The sequence below is a fragment of the Medicago sativa genome, chromosome 8, assembly GCF_051527215.1.
Source record: "Medicago sativa cultivar Bolivia chromosome 8, Bolivia_mono, whole genome shotgun sequence".
Classification (NCBI taxonomy): Eukaryota; Viridiplantae; Streptophyta; class Magnoliopsida; order Fabales; family Fabaceae; genus Medicago; species Medicago sativa.
The window spans coordinates 31,956,400-31,969,484 of NC_140756.1; the positions used below are offsets into that span (position 1 = coordinate 31,956,400).

At 32.1% G+C, this 13,085-nt stretch overlaps 3 pseudogenes; 2 read left to right on the forward strand and 1 right to left on the reverse strand.

The window, feature by feature from the left end:
• The first annotated feature begins 266 nt into the window (after positions 1 to 266).
• LOC146898459 (mediator of RNA polymerase II transcription subunit 15a-like) lies at positions 267 to 2,228 on the forward strand (annotated as a pseudogene).
• A 1,663-nt stretch (positions 2,229 to 3,891) lies between these two features.
• On the forward strand, positions 3,892 to 5,255 carry LOC146898460 (uncharacterized; annotated as a pseudogene).
• Positions 5,256 to 6,576: 1,321 nt separating this feature from the next.
• LOC146898461 (F-box protein At4g22390-like) lies at positions 6,577 to 7,296 on the reverse strand (annotated as a pseudogene).
• Between the last annotated feature and the right edge of the window lie 5,789 nt (positions 7,297 to 13,085).

Consider the following 13,085-nt stretch of genomic DNA (forward strand, 5'->3'; position numbering starts at 1 on the left):
GGATTCAGGTTTGTGAACTTTTCATTCAGATTATGATTCTAGAAACTTCAGCTTCTAATTACTACTAATTTTTCCTATTTATATAAAGTTTCTTCAGGCTGGTCAAATTTTAAACCCAGGAGAATTGGACTTAGCAAAAGACAATAAGAGTACAATGGAATACGTTTTTTCACTCTTTCGAATGAGTAAAAGCGGGATCACTGCTGGTACGATGGTTCAAGCTATCAAAGTAGATACATTATACATATTTACAAGACCTTTTAAAGATGAACCCGCCGCTGAAGAAAAAGTCACCTGACGTGCAACCAAATCTACAATATATTGACCCGTTAAATTCTACATTTTCTCTAACGGTAATATTCGAAACGTAACTTTCACCAATTTCCAGAAGTATTTGACTCAAGGAAACATCATTTACCAATACAAATTTGTTTGCAGAACAATACGTTTTTACAAGGTAACCAAGCAGGATTACAAATTGCCAGTTCACAAAGCAATATTAGAAATCATCCGTCGATCTTAGGAACTGGCAATGCTGTAGAACACCATACACACCTTACACCAAAAGAACCTCAAACATCTTGTGCAAGTATCAATGCTCCAAGGATTCCAGCAACAGAAACATTTGGTTTGAACACCAGCACTCAGAGCATTTCTCCTTCTCCGTTGGTTAAAGATCAAGTTTATCGAAAATCTGCACCCGGTTCTGATGAGCAAAGTCCTGCAGTGCAGAGACTTATTAAAGCGGTGATTCTGATATTATTTTCAGCTTACATCCATTTTGCCTGAAGCTTTGAGTGCAGCTGTTGCTGATATTAAAGAGGTGGTTCATTTGAATGATGTATTACCAGAGGAAAAATTGTTTAATGAACTACCAGAGATGTCGGATGAACTAGTACTACCAGATTTTATTATTCCGGAAGGTGCGGTCTCTCGCCACTGTAGTGTTTAATTTGCATTTCATATTGATGCATGTTCATTAGAAAGATTGTGACTACCATTGATTTGTTTCCTCAGAATGGAAAATGCCTCGCAGCTTTGCTGCAACTGCCTATGATTCTCCTAGCATTTTAGCTAGCACAGGCGACAGTTTCAATCAGTTGACTGAAGCTATGGAATCGAACTTGAATGAATTCATATTTAAAGTAAAGTGTCCTCAACCACTGGTAAATTTCTTCCACGATAAGAAACTACAACAAACTATACCATTATTTATTTTTCACTTTTCTTACAAGAATATCACTGTCACGTTTTTTTTTTTAATAGCATATCACTGTCACATTGTTAACTCTAGGAGGAAAATCAGATTTATTTAGAAGAAGTAAGAGATATAAACAATCGGTTATTCGATTGTGAGCTTGTTATTGAAAGGGGAAATGTTAAAAGTGTGCTTGGAGCAGCTACTAAAATAAGTGAAGAATTATCTGTTAATATCCTTTTCAATGCAGTGACTATCAATCAGGACGTCGTATCTCTTTTTACTTCTGATAAAAAGGTTAATGCATTTTTATACTATTTTGAACAATTTGTATCAATTATTTTGAATTAATTTAATCTCGTTGAGTATGTTTATGGGCTCTTCAGTCATTGATCAAACCACTGCGGTTGCTGATTCCTGCTTGTTATCCGTCTTCCTCTCTTGTGATACTTGACAAATTGCCATTGAAAGTCAGGTTAGAGACTATGATTGTATTCTCTTGCAATTATAATTTTGAGTGCCTATCAAGTTATTTTGTTTACTTGGAGAATCTGCTCTAAGTAAACTATTTGCTTCCTATATTAGTTAGTTAGTTAGTGTCAAAAATTTCCTACTATAGATACAAGAATGCTTCATTTTCAGGATAATAAAACAATGCAATATTGATATGTATTGAATTAGATAAGAAATAGATGTTACATGTTAGTCATATGATACATAATACAAGTGTGCAAGTAAATGTTAGGTTTTAATTATATTCAAGCTATGTGGTTTGTGCTTTTAACCAAACAAGAGTTTTCTTAATCTTTCGATTGTCTATCTTTTGTGACTTTTTCTCTTACAGTGACAACCTGAGAGATCTGTTTGAGAGAGCGAAAGGAAAGTTGAGACTTTGAATAATCCATGGTTGATCAAGGATATTGCTAGAGAATGGGAACGTTGTGCTCGAGAAGCCATCCTTGATTACGCACATGCTAATGGTGGCGGAACTTTTACCACATTGTATGGTGGTTGGGTGGTTTGTAAATGATTCATTCTGGTTTGTGGTGTTTGTAAATTGAAGGATGATGCACATTAATAAGTTTGATGAGAACTTGAATTTTATTGTTGTTGTTATTTTACCCCCTCCATTTCAAAATGAGTGTCGTTTTAGGTGTTTACACACATATGCAATGATTAAAAGAAAGAGAATGGTTATTTTACCAAATTATCCTTATTAACTATTGGTTAGTTTTAAAAGTAATACTTTGGAAGTAGTGTGCTGAGTATTAATTGGAGGGTACAATTGAAAAGAAAAATTTATTATTGCATTGGAAATTGAAAGTGACATTCATTTTGAAACAATTTTTTTTGGCTAAAGCGACACTCATTTTGAAACGGAAGGAGTAATTAATTAGTGTTCATAGTCATGTTTCGGGTCATAGTAATGGAAAAGATTGTAAACTATGATCACATACATTTAGAACCTTACATGAAGGTATGAACAAAATAATATTCTTTGATAATTTTCTTTTGTACAAATGGTTAAGGATCTAGCTAGACTTGAATTGTCCCTCTTGTATGGGAAAGAGTTCAAATCTCCTTGAATCCACTAAAATCTCCATGCAGATGCTTGGATATGTTTGGCCTGATAAAGTAAAGGAACAAATCAAGATTTTTGAGAATTTTTCCCCGAGTTGAAGAGTTTATGAATTTTGGGTTGAAAAGTCAAAAAAAAAAAAAAGAATTTTGGGTTGATAAATTAGAGTTAAAAAATGAAGGATGAAAATTTCTCATTTTTTATTTTTAAAAACATGCTTAAATACTTTTTGCCCCTTAACTTAATTTTGAGGTTCAAGTTGATCGCATTATCTTGGTTTTGAATATATTTTCTTTGTCATTTCAAAAAAATAAGAAATTAGGGGGAAAATATTTTATTAAAAGTTATAATAAAATCATATTGTGTTTAGAAGCATGTATACCTTTTTGGCCAATGAATGTTTAACATTTTGTTCATCATATCTATCTGGAATTGAAACTACGTTGAATCGACCTAGCAGAGATGATCGAATGGATTCAACATTGAAATATAATTTGAAATATAATGTTACCTTTTTACATCCTATTGGACGACCTTTAGGTGTGAAAAAAAAAACAAAAGTTCCAGGGAAACGGAGGAGAGTGAATAGAACTAAATTTGACAAGAAAAAGTTAACGCAAGCACAAAGATATGTCCTTTCTAACTGTGATGCGGTTTCTCCATATATAGAGTAGGAAAAAAATCATATTTCATTTCCACTGTCATAATTTTTACTGAGCACCTGGAACTTCCAAGAGGCAAAATCAAAAGCAGAGATTGTCACAACTTGAAATTGACAAACAACATGGTCAAAAATTTACTGAGTGGTTTAAACAAAGGGTAATAAGGATTAAATAATTGAAAAAATTTCAAGTTTAGTGACTAATTTTATATTTTTCACTGGTTATGCAATTAATGATTTTAGAATCCACGCAAAAGGGGGGGGGGGAGAGAGAGAGAGAGAGAGAGAGAGAGAGAGAGAGAGAGAGAGAGAGAGAGGTATTTGAAAACACAAAATAGTGGACTAGATAAGACAAATGATAAAAGCACAATGGAAGGGTTGTTAGAAGATGGCGCTAGCTATAGTTAGAAACTATATGAGTTTGTTCCCCCAATAACTGATGTAACGCGAGAAATGATAAACTCTAATTTGAATGAAAAATGGAGACAATGAAAGGATGATTTAAAGGCAGCTGGATTTGGTTTAAGTAAAACAATAGAAGAAGTTGTATCTACATTACATGATGTGAGGGTTGACGAAGTTCAATATCGTAAGTTGGTTGAACATTGGTTCTCTGAAAAGCACAACTAAGTCATACATATTATAAGTAATACACTAAAATGTGTATTATTACGACTAATAATATTTTATACCAATTGTAGAAAGTGAGAGCAATCAATAAACAAAATTGTTCTAAGTATCACAATGTCTATTGTATAGAAATAAAAAGTCTCCCAAAGTTTAACGATGAAAAGGTTTGATTTTTGTATTTTTTTATTGGGTGAGTTGTTTTTAAAAACAATAAACATATAACATGTTTGTTTGGTTTTTAAATGAAAAAGGGAAAAGGAGTGATGCCTGGATGACAAGATATTTACATTGAAACTTGCACACGTAAAGATGGGTCGATTGTCAATGAAAAAGTTGCAAGAATAATTGTAAGTATCTAACAGTTTTGGAATGTAGGATGATTCTTCGTGTTTTAGGTTTGCTTGGATGTTTAAGTACATAATGATTCTCTGTTTCGCAGAATTTTGAAGAATTTTGAATCAAAATCTTGTAATACCATTTGAAAGTATGATATCTTGTTGTTGTTTGATTTAATGTAGTGCCGAATATATATATATATATATATATATATATATATATATATATATATATATATATTTGTGTATGCGATATCTGAGATTTAGAACTAGAAAATAATAGCAATGGTAGTGTAATAATGCTTTGTGAGATATGGAAAACCAAGAGTGAATAGAGTATTGTTTGTTGTGTCGCTTGTAAAATATAGTTTCGGTGCTTTTGCATGCTAGCAACAGGATCAACAGATTAAATGCTTGAGTACACACTTTTTCCACTATATTTTTCCAACAGTTTGTGTTTTGATAGCAGCACCAAGATACTCTCGTGCCTTTTCATGCTTGATTGCCAACTATTTTTAATTCTGTTTTATGTTTCAGTAAGAACTAAAAAAAACATAGTAATGAGGCTGGAACATCTCAATTAACCCAAAACATGTACGATTCTATGTCTTGGAAGGATGACATTTAATTATGTTTTAGATTTCAGGAAGAACTAAAAAAACATAGCAATGAGGCTAGAACATCTCAATTAACCCAAAACAAGTAGGATTCTATGTCTTGGAAGTACAAAGAGCTACAAAGAAGGGGCGTGTGCGATGTATGGGACAATTACCTAAATCTATAAAATCAAATGTTGATTTGTCTGAAAACAAAGAGCTACGTGATAGAGTTAAGACTATCGAGGGATTGTAGTCAATTTTCTAGAGAAGAAAATTTATTAATCTTTGTATAAAAATATAAGTTGTCATTGATTTAAGAGAAATGCATATTGGTGCGAATAACGGTTAAACGAAATTTGATGAAATGTGAGTGTTGTTATTATTATTTATTATTTAAAAAAGTAATTTTAACCTCATCCATCAGTGAATTTCGGAACATGGCATTTATATTATTACATTTTTATGAAAATAATGCTATTTTTATGTTTGAGTTACACAATTAGTTGAATTCATTGAATTTAGCAATACTCCTGATTTAATACTAATCTTTATCTGCAATTTTCGATTTTGTAATATAGGTTACTGATGTTTCAATTGTTCCTTACCCTTTCAATTCCCATGGTCCAAGCAATAATGAAGATAATATAAATGGTATTAAATTAATTCTCACTAAAGTTGTTAATATTTCCTTTGTTTTCTAGGAGTGATATTCTCAATGGAGTGATATTCTATAATGTTCCTGTCTTTCATAGACCTAAAAAGATTTCTTCAGCTAGTATTTAAGTCCACATTCATCACAATATATCACATTACATTCTAGCAGGACAGTTTTATAGATTCTTGTAAAGACAGGAACATTATAGATTCATCAAAATCACACTTAATAGTTTTTATGTTGTTTTTGGTGGCTTAAAGGCATGTAAACTAAAGTGCTGATGGCATGTAAAATTATACATGTTTGTATAGTGTGCACAAAGTATTGATTTTGACGCTTTTTCAATCTGTGTCTAAATTTTCTTTATGTTGATCCAAGTTTTCTTTTTCAGGGAAGCATCCATATCACAAGTCTTCTTTTAAAGAGTTGACTCATCCAAATGTGAAGTTTACTTTAGGATTGTCATCGTTCATATATACGTACTATGCATAGGCTTTGCATTTTTATGCAAGTGTACATTAGATGTCATTTGTAATTAAGTTTCTGATAAACATAATATTGATGTTTGTTACTATTAATGGATTATTAGTGTTTCTGATCTGTATATATACTTTTTGTCAAGTCAGTATCTTATTATGAAGCTTTTAGTTATAGATTTAATTTTAAAAATAAAAAAATTGGGACTTTTATTAGCGCTTTTCTGAAAGCGCTATTAAAGGGGGGGTAGTTAAGTTAGCGCTTTCTGGAAAGTGCTAAGAAACATATGTTTAAAAATAGTAAAAAAGAAGGCTATATTAGCGCTTTTCTGAAAACGCTATTGAAACGCTGCTATTTAATAGCGTTTCGAAAGCGCTATTATAGGGGTTTGACCTATAATAGCGGGGGCTTTTTTAGCGCTTCACAAGCGCTATTAAACCCCCTAAATGAATGCTATAAAAGGGGGTATTTTGTAGTAGTGTCTCCAAGAGTTTTTGCTTAGGCTATATATAACCCAGAATGAAACACTTGAGTTAGGATCATCAAATGGTCTACAAGTTGTGAATCGAATCACCTTAAAGTCATCTTTAACGCCGTCATAACCAACAAGATATTGAATGTGATTAACATACGACCGATGATCTACAGAGATAACAGGACTGGAAGGAATTGTCTTGAGTTCGTTGGTAGTTGGATTCCATAAGGTAAGTTTTTCAATTCCATAGTAGTAAGAATGGAGACAAAGAGTGTCATTAACACTCGCTGAACCCAAAATTTCAAAACTAGAGGCATCCTCATCCAAGTCATATATGGTGGGTCATCATTGTCCTCTTGAACAGGTTGTTTGTCATTCCCATCCACTTTCGGCCAATCTAATTTAACTCTATTCTCAAACCTTTCACCAGAAAGAAAATACAAAACATGTTCTTGACGTCTTGTCAGATTTAGGAGAAGAGACGTATCATGATAATAAGAATGGTATTTTGATAAGAAATTATTGCGGTGCATAGTCATCAAATGATGGTTGTCAAATAAGAGAGACCATGACTTACGTGCGCATCCAAATCGTTTCAAAGATTTGATGGGAAGTTTTGACAGAACATGGAAGGCAATATCATTAATTGGGTATATATTTGCTAACCTCAACTTTTATCGGAGTCATCAACGAAATCTCCATCATCTCCAACAAAAAACGTAAATTGAAGGACCAATAATCAATAATAAATTTGGATACAACATTCAATTACCAATCATCCACAAACCAAATTTATTCAATCATATCTGAGAAATCAAAACCCTCTAATTGCCCAACAACCAATAAAAAATCCAAGTTTACATCATCAATTTAAAAACAATATCTATCAGCTTCCCCATCAAAAATAAAAATCCATCAAATTTTGAACTTAAAAAAATAACAGAACATCATTTGACACACATTTGATCAGATCAACAATTCCCTTGATAAAATCATGAACCTTAAGAATTAAATTACAAAATAAAATATCAAAAGTATAAGATCAGATTTAAATTTAATTCTCTTGAAAAAAAAATAAGTTTAATTATATCAATTAAAAATATCAACAAAAAAAAAAAACACACACACACACACAAGTTAAAAATGCTGAACTAAAACTATGAACTTCAAAAAAACCAAAAATCATTTCACACAAATTCTATCAACAAAATCATTCAAATTAACAAATTGATAAATTCATGAACGCTAACACTAAAAAAATCATTATCCGTTAATAATTGAAGCAACACCTAAATAGATTCTGAAAAAAAAAATGAATTAGTTATTTAAATCAAATTGAAGAGAAAAACAAAAAACAAATCAATAATAATTTCATTATATGGTTAGTAATTGAAGCAACACCTAAATAATTCAAAGATTTTTCATAGATTTAAAAAATAAAATTAAACAATTTATCAAATCAAATTGAAATTAAATTGAAGTCAAGCTGGGGTTTAATTTGAAGTACCTTGAACAAGACTTTCTTTAAGGTCCTCCTCCTCCTCCTCCTCCTCCTCCTCCTCCTCGTCCTCCTCCTCGTCTCCTCCTCGTCTTCTCCTCCTCTTCTTGTTCTCCTTCTTCTTGTTCTCCTTCTTCTTCTTCTCCTTCTTCTCCTTCTCCTTCTCCTTCTTCTTCTTCTCCTTCTCCTTCTTCTCCTCCTTCTTCTCCTCCTCCTCCTCCTCCTCCTCCTCCTCCTCCTCCTCTGCTTCTTCTGCTTCTTCTTCTTCTTCTTCTTCTTCTTCTTCTTCTTCTTCTTCTTCTTCTTCTTCTTCTTCTTCTTCTTCTTCTTCTTCTTCTTCTTCTTCTTCTTCTTCTTCTTCTTCTTCTTCTTCTTCTTCTTCTTCTTCTTAACTTTATGGTGCTAGCTAAGAGTTTGTCTTGTATTTTTCTCATATTCACAGGGAAAGAAATCAAGTGGCCAATGCTTTGGCCAAAAATGGTCAAGGATTAGCCCCTTTTACGTCCCAATGGTGGGGTCAGACCCCTTGCTTTATTTTGCCTTTTCTAGTTAGAGATAAGTCTAGGCAACCTTTCCAAAGGTTCTCTTTTCAGTAACTTTTTTGTATGTGGTCCAGGCCTTAACCTGTCTTTATTTTAATTGCTTGATAAAAAAAAAGACAGAGAACCGAAAAGAAAAGACACTTATCTTAAAAAAATTGAATGAGATCTATACAAAGACTATAATGAGAAAAAAATAATAATATAATTAAATGTAAATTAAATAATAATGTTCTTTTTAAGTTGAAACAATGACCTGATTAAAGATTACTATGAGGTGAGTAAGTTCACAACCATTTAACCTTCATGAATGAATTGTTCTTTTTAAGAGATACATAGCCTAAACATAGTAACTCTTGGAGGAAAACTTATATCGATATAAACGATGAACAAGTGTAGATGGGTGGAGTGTCTCATTAGTTGAATAAAACAATACCACCCACACATTTGTTTTTGTCGTTTGACTTCAACGATGATATTGTCATTAGAACACCCATACCCTCTTAATTAGATGATTGGTTAATAGATTTTTAGTACTGATACACTTGGTGTGATTGAATGAGTCTATTGCTTTCATCTTGAATAATACCGAGACATGTACATTTCACATTTCAATTTTGAGTGCACTTATTGAATAATTTTAGCTTTATCTATTTTTATATTGCAAGCTAGTTAATAAAATCAATGCATTCCAGAATAAAAGGTGGAATTTTAAATGCGCAGAAGCGTGTGCAAGTTTTTAAAGTCAAATAATCGGAGCCTTTTGGTTTAGTTGTTTATCAAAGACAATAAGGTATGTTGATGCTTGTATGGCTTTACAGCTTGTTACCATCAAAGTACTTGAGAGGCTTAAAGCAAGGTAACAATAGTAACTGATCTTCTTTCAATATATTACCATGATAGTTACTATAAGAAATTATTGCAATAGATTGACCATGAATAAGATTTTCGATAATTTATGCTAGTAGTATAGTTGATAGATTGACTATTGTTGATAGATTTCTCCTAGTAGTGTAGTTGTTAACGCTTTGAATTAAATTATTTCATCTCATGTAACATCCAATTATAGCCTCATAAAATGCACTACTAGTACCCATAATAAGTTGGTCTTTCAAAATTGGATTCCAATTCCATGTATTCACGCAGAACTATTATAGTCGTTGGACGAATATGAGTGTTTTGACCTTCATCCAATGTCGTTATCCACCTGTGTGACTTAATGATGATTCGCTTGACGCAGGGAATTCAGGTCCAACCTTTTTTGTAACACGCCATTTCCCCTATAAGTGGAAGTCACACCCATGTTGGTCCTGCGGTTATCTCCAGTATGTTATGTATATTGTAACATCTCTTGATTAAATACAAATTTTATGTTTCAGTCGTTTTTATCTTTTGTGTCTTCTACTTGAACACTTTAATGATGATGTTTTATAATTATAATGTTTATCACCTAGATTCCATTTTTTTGGGGTTCTTTTATTTATTGACATTGTTATATATAAGGATTTGTATGTCTAATGTGGTATGTCTTGTTTTGGTTAATGCTCTGAAGTACAATAGGATTTGACATGATTTAGCTTTTGTTAATTTCTATGTTTGTAAGAATTGATGTTAATCTTAAATATATACGGTATGGAAATATTTTCTGCTTTCTAAATATATTTATTTAATTGCCTAGTTTGTAATTTGATTAATTTCATAAAATAAAAATTCCAAATAATATAGCATCAAGAATGTGATGTGTATACTAATTGTCATTCAGAAATCTATACCAACAAATGATAGGTCGCCAAGTTTGTAGTGACGGAAGTAGTCGTAGGTAAAAACCATTTGTAGTTCTATACTTGCCTCCAAATCCATAGGTAAAAAAACATTTCTAGTTCTGAATAGGATCTATGTCTACATTCAAAATCCGTAGGCAAAACCTAATTGTTTTGACCAACAACTAAGTTTCATCACTATAGGCAATACCAGTATCGACCACGAAAAAATGGCCGTAGGTATAGCTCTTTGGAGCTATACCTAAGAAGAAAGGGCGTATACTTACAGTTTTTGTTGTCACTAAATGTCAAGTTTCTTATAATGAATTTTGACTTAATAACAGAAACATGTGACATGCTATATAGTTAGTTTTTTTCATTGATCTCTCTGAAGAGGTATATGATTATGGCTACTAGGATTCTACTTTTTACTAAAAGTGGCATTTCAAATGCTCACATTACAAGAATAGGTATGTGCTGAAATTCGAAACTATTTAATCATATGAATTTTGCTTTATAAATTTTATTTACTTTGGTCGTTAACTCTCTATCTACAAATTGATATGATTTCCATTTCAATTGTAAGAATGTAGAAATAAAACCATATTCAAGTGTAATAAGGATCATATCTATGTTTGAATTTCATCACATTCTACATAAACTATCTATGTCACTATGCTTAATTTTGGGCATTTGTTTTTGCTTTTCTTTTGCAAATTAGCTAATAAAATCAAAATATACCAAAATAAAAAGTAGAATTTGAAATGCATAAAATTGTGTTCCAGTAGTTGAAGTTAAATAATATATAAGTTAAGCTTTTCTATTTAGATGCTAATTAATGACAATCAGAGTTTTGTCAACCAGGATGTTTTGGTAAGTAAGTGTTGGTGTGTTTTCTTTGTATGCAAGAAAATATGCTACTTGATTAAGATAACAAGGTTTAGTATTCCCGTAAAGATTGAAAATCATAAGAAGTATACAAGCAATCGGAAAATAGGAGAAGGGAAAATGAAGTGAGTGAACATCCAATCTGATTTTCAGATTTTGTATCATTTCTTAACGATTTAAATATTACATAGGATATTTCTGTTGTCGATTTTGTCAATAAAATTGTGGTGATGTTACCTCAAATGTACATGTGGAGGGAAGAATGAGTTATGCTATGACCGAGGATCACGATAGTTATTTATTGCATGCTCTCCTTTCTGCTGTTGTTTTCGAGAATTTACATAAGTTTGTTCGATTACTAAATTTCCTATTGTAAGAAATAAGGAACTTACACAGATAATTTTGAATGATTGACCTAACAGTTAACATTACTCCATAATTGACACTACAACGGGTTTTCGACATTAAATAACACAACAAAAATTATATTGATCTCTTTCTTTAATTCCATAATCTTCATGTCTTTAGTTACAAGAATAATGATTAATATAATTTTTGTTCTGTTATTTAATATCCAAATCACCTACAATTACATTGTTCATGATAATTACAAAAATTATATTGATCTCTACTGCAATGGGTTTTCCATAATGTTCCTTTCTTTCATAGACCTAAAAAGATTTCTTCAGCTGATATTTAAGTCTATTGATAGAGATCTGGCAAGTGTACCAAAAGCTATCGAAGTAGTAAAAATATCGATCCATAAGGACTGTGTTAATTTCAATTGTAGCAAGCGCGTTATACGTTAGGATGTGTAAAGTTTGTATTTGGTTGCCCTAGGCAGTAAGGTTTGGTTTTAATCAGGTTTGATTAAAGTAGAAAGAGTTTGAAAGAAAATTATATTGAGATGAATGGTTAAGCCGGTGAATCCACTATTGCTTTATATGAAAAAGTCTTCCTCTCTCTACTCTCAATTACTACTCAGTTTTTACGATAAATTAACTAAGTGACTTTGATCAATCTCTCGCATCAAAGCCCTTTCCTAAGTTATAACCCTATTAATCTCTTAACGTGATTGAATAATTGCGGAAGCAATTTTGGAACGTTAATTCATGTATCATAACCCTCAATTTCCTATCTCTAGGCTCCTAGTGTTGAGTTAAACAAAATTACTATTTCAGGATTAAAAGCTAGGGCTAGTAGTCATTCAATTCCTAAGATCAATTCATGTGATTGCAAGAAGCTAGGGCTAGTAGTCATACAAAACAATAATCATGAAAAGCAATAAACACAAGTAATTCTGAATAAAAACTGAATAGCATTGATTATAGAGAGAGTTCAACTACAAAATCATATATCACAAAAGTTTCATCATGGCTTAACCAAACTAAAGGTTTAGCTACTCATAGCTAAATAATCATAAGAAATAACAAGAGAAAACATACATAAATCTAACCAACAGGGTGTTGGTATGAGATTCAGGGCTCGTTCCTTGGTCTCCTGTCGTCCTTAGTGCTCAAAATTGCAATAATAATCTGTACCCAAAACCCTTGCTAGCAGCTGGATATTTATAGAAAGAAATTAGGGTTTCAGAAAAAACCCATCATCGTGCCACGTTACGGGCTGGTCGTGGCACGATGCTTCATTAATCCTACGTGGCAGCAGACAAAATCAACCATCGTGGCACGTTGCATATTGCTTCGTGCCACGAAATTTCCAGAGATGAATCTTTGTCCCACGCTTCCTTCAACGTGCCACGAACGTCACCAAATGTGGCACGATGCTTCATTC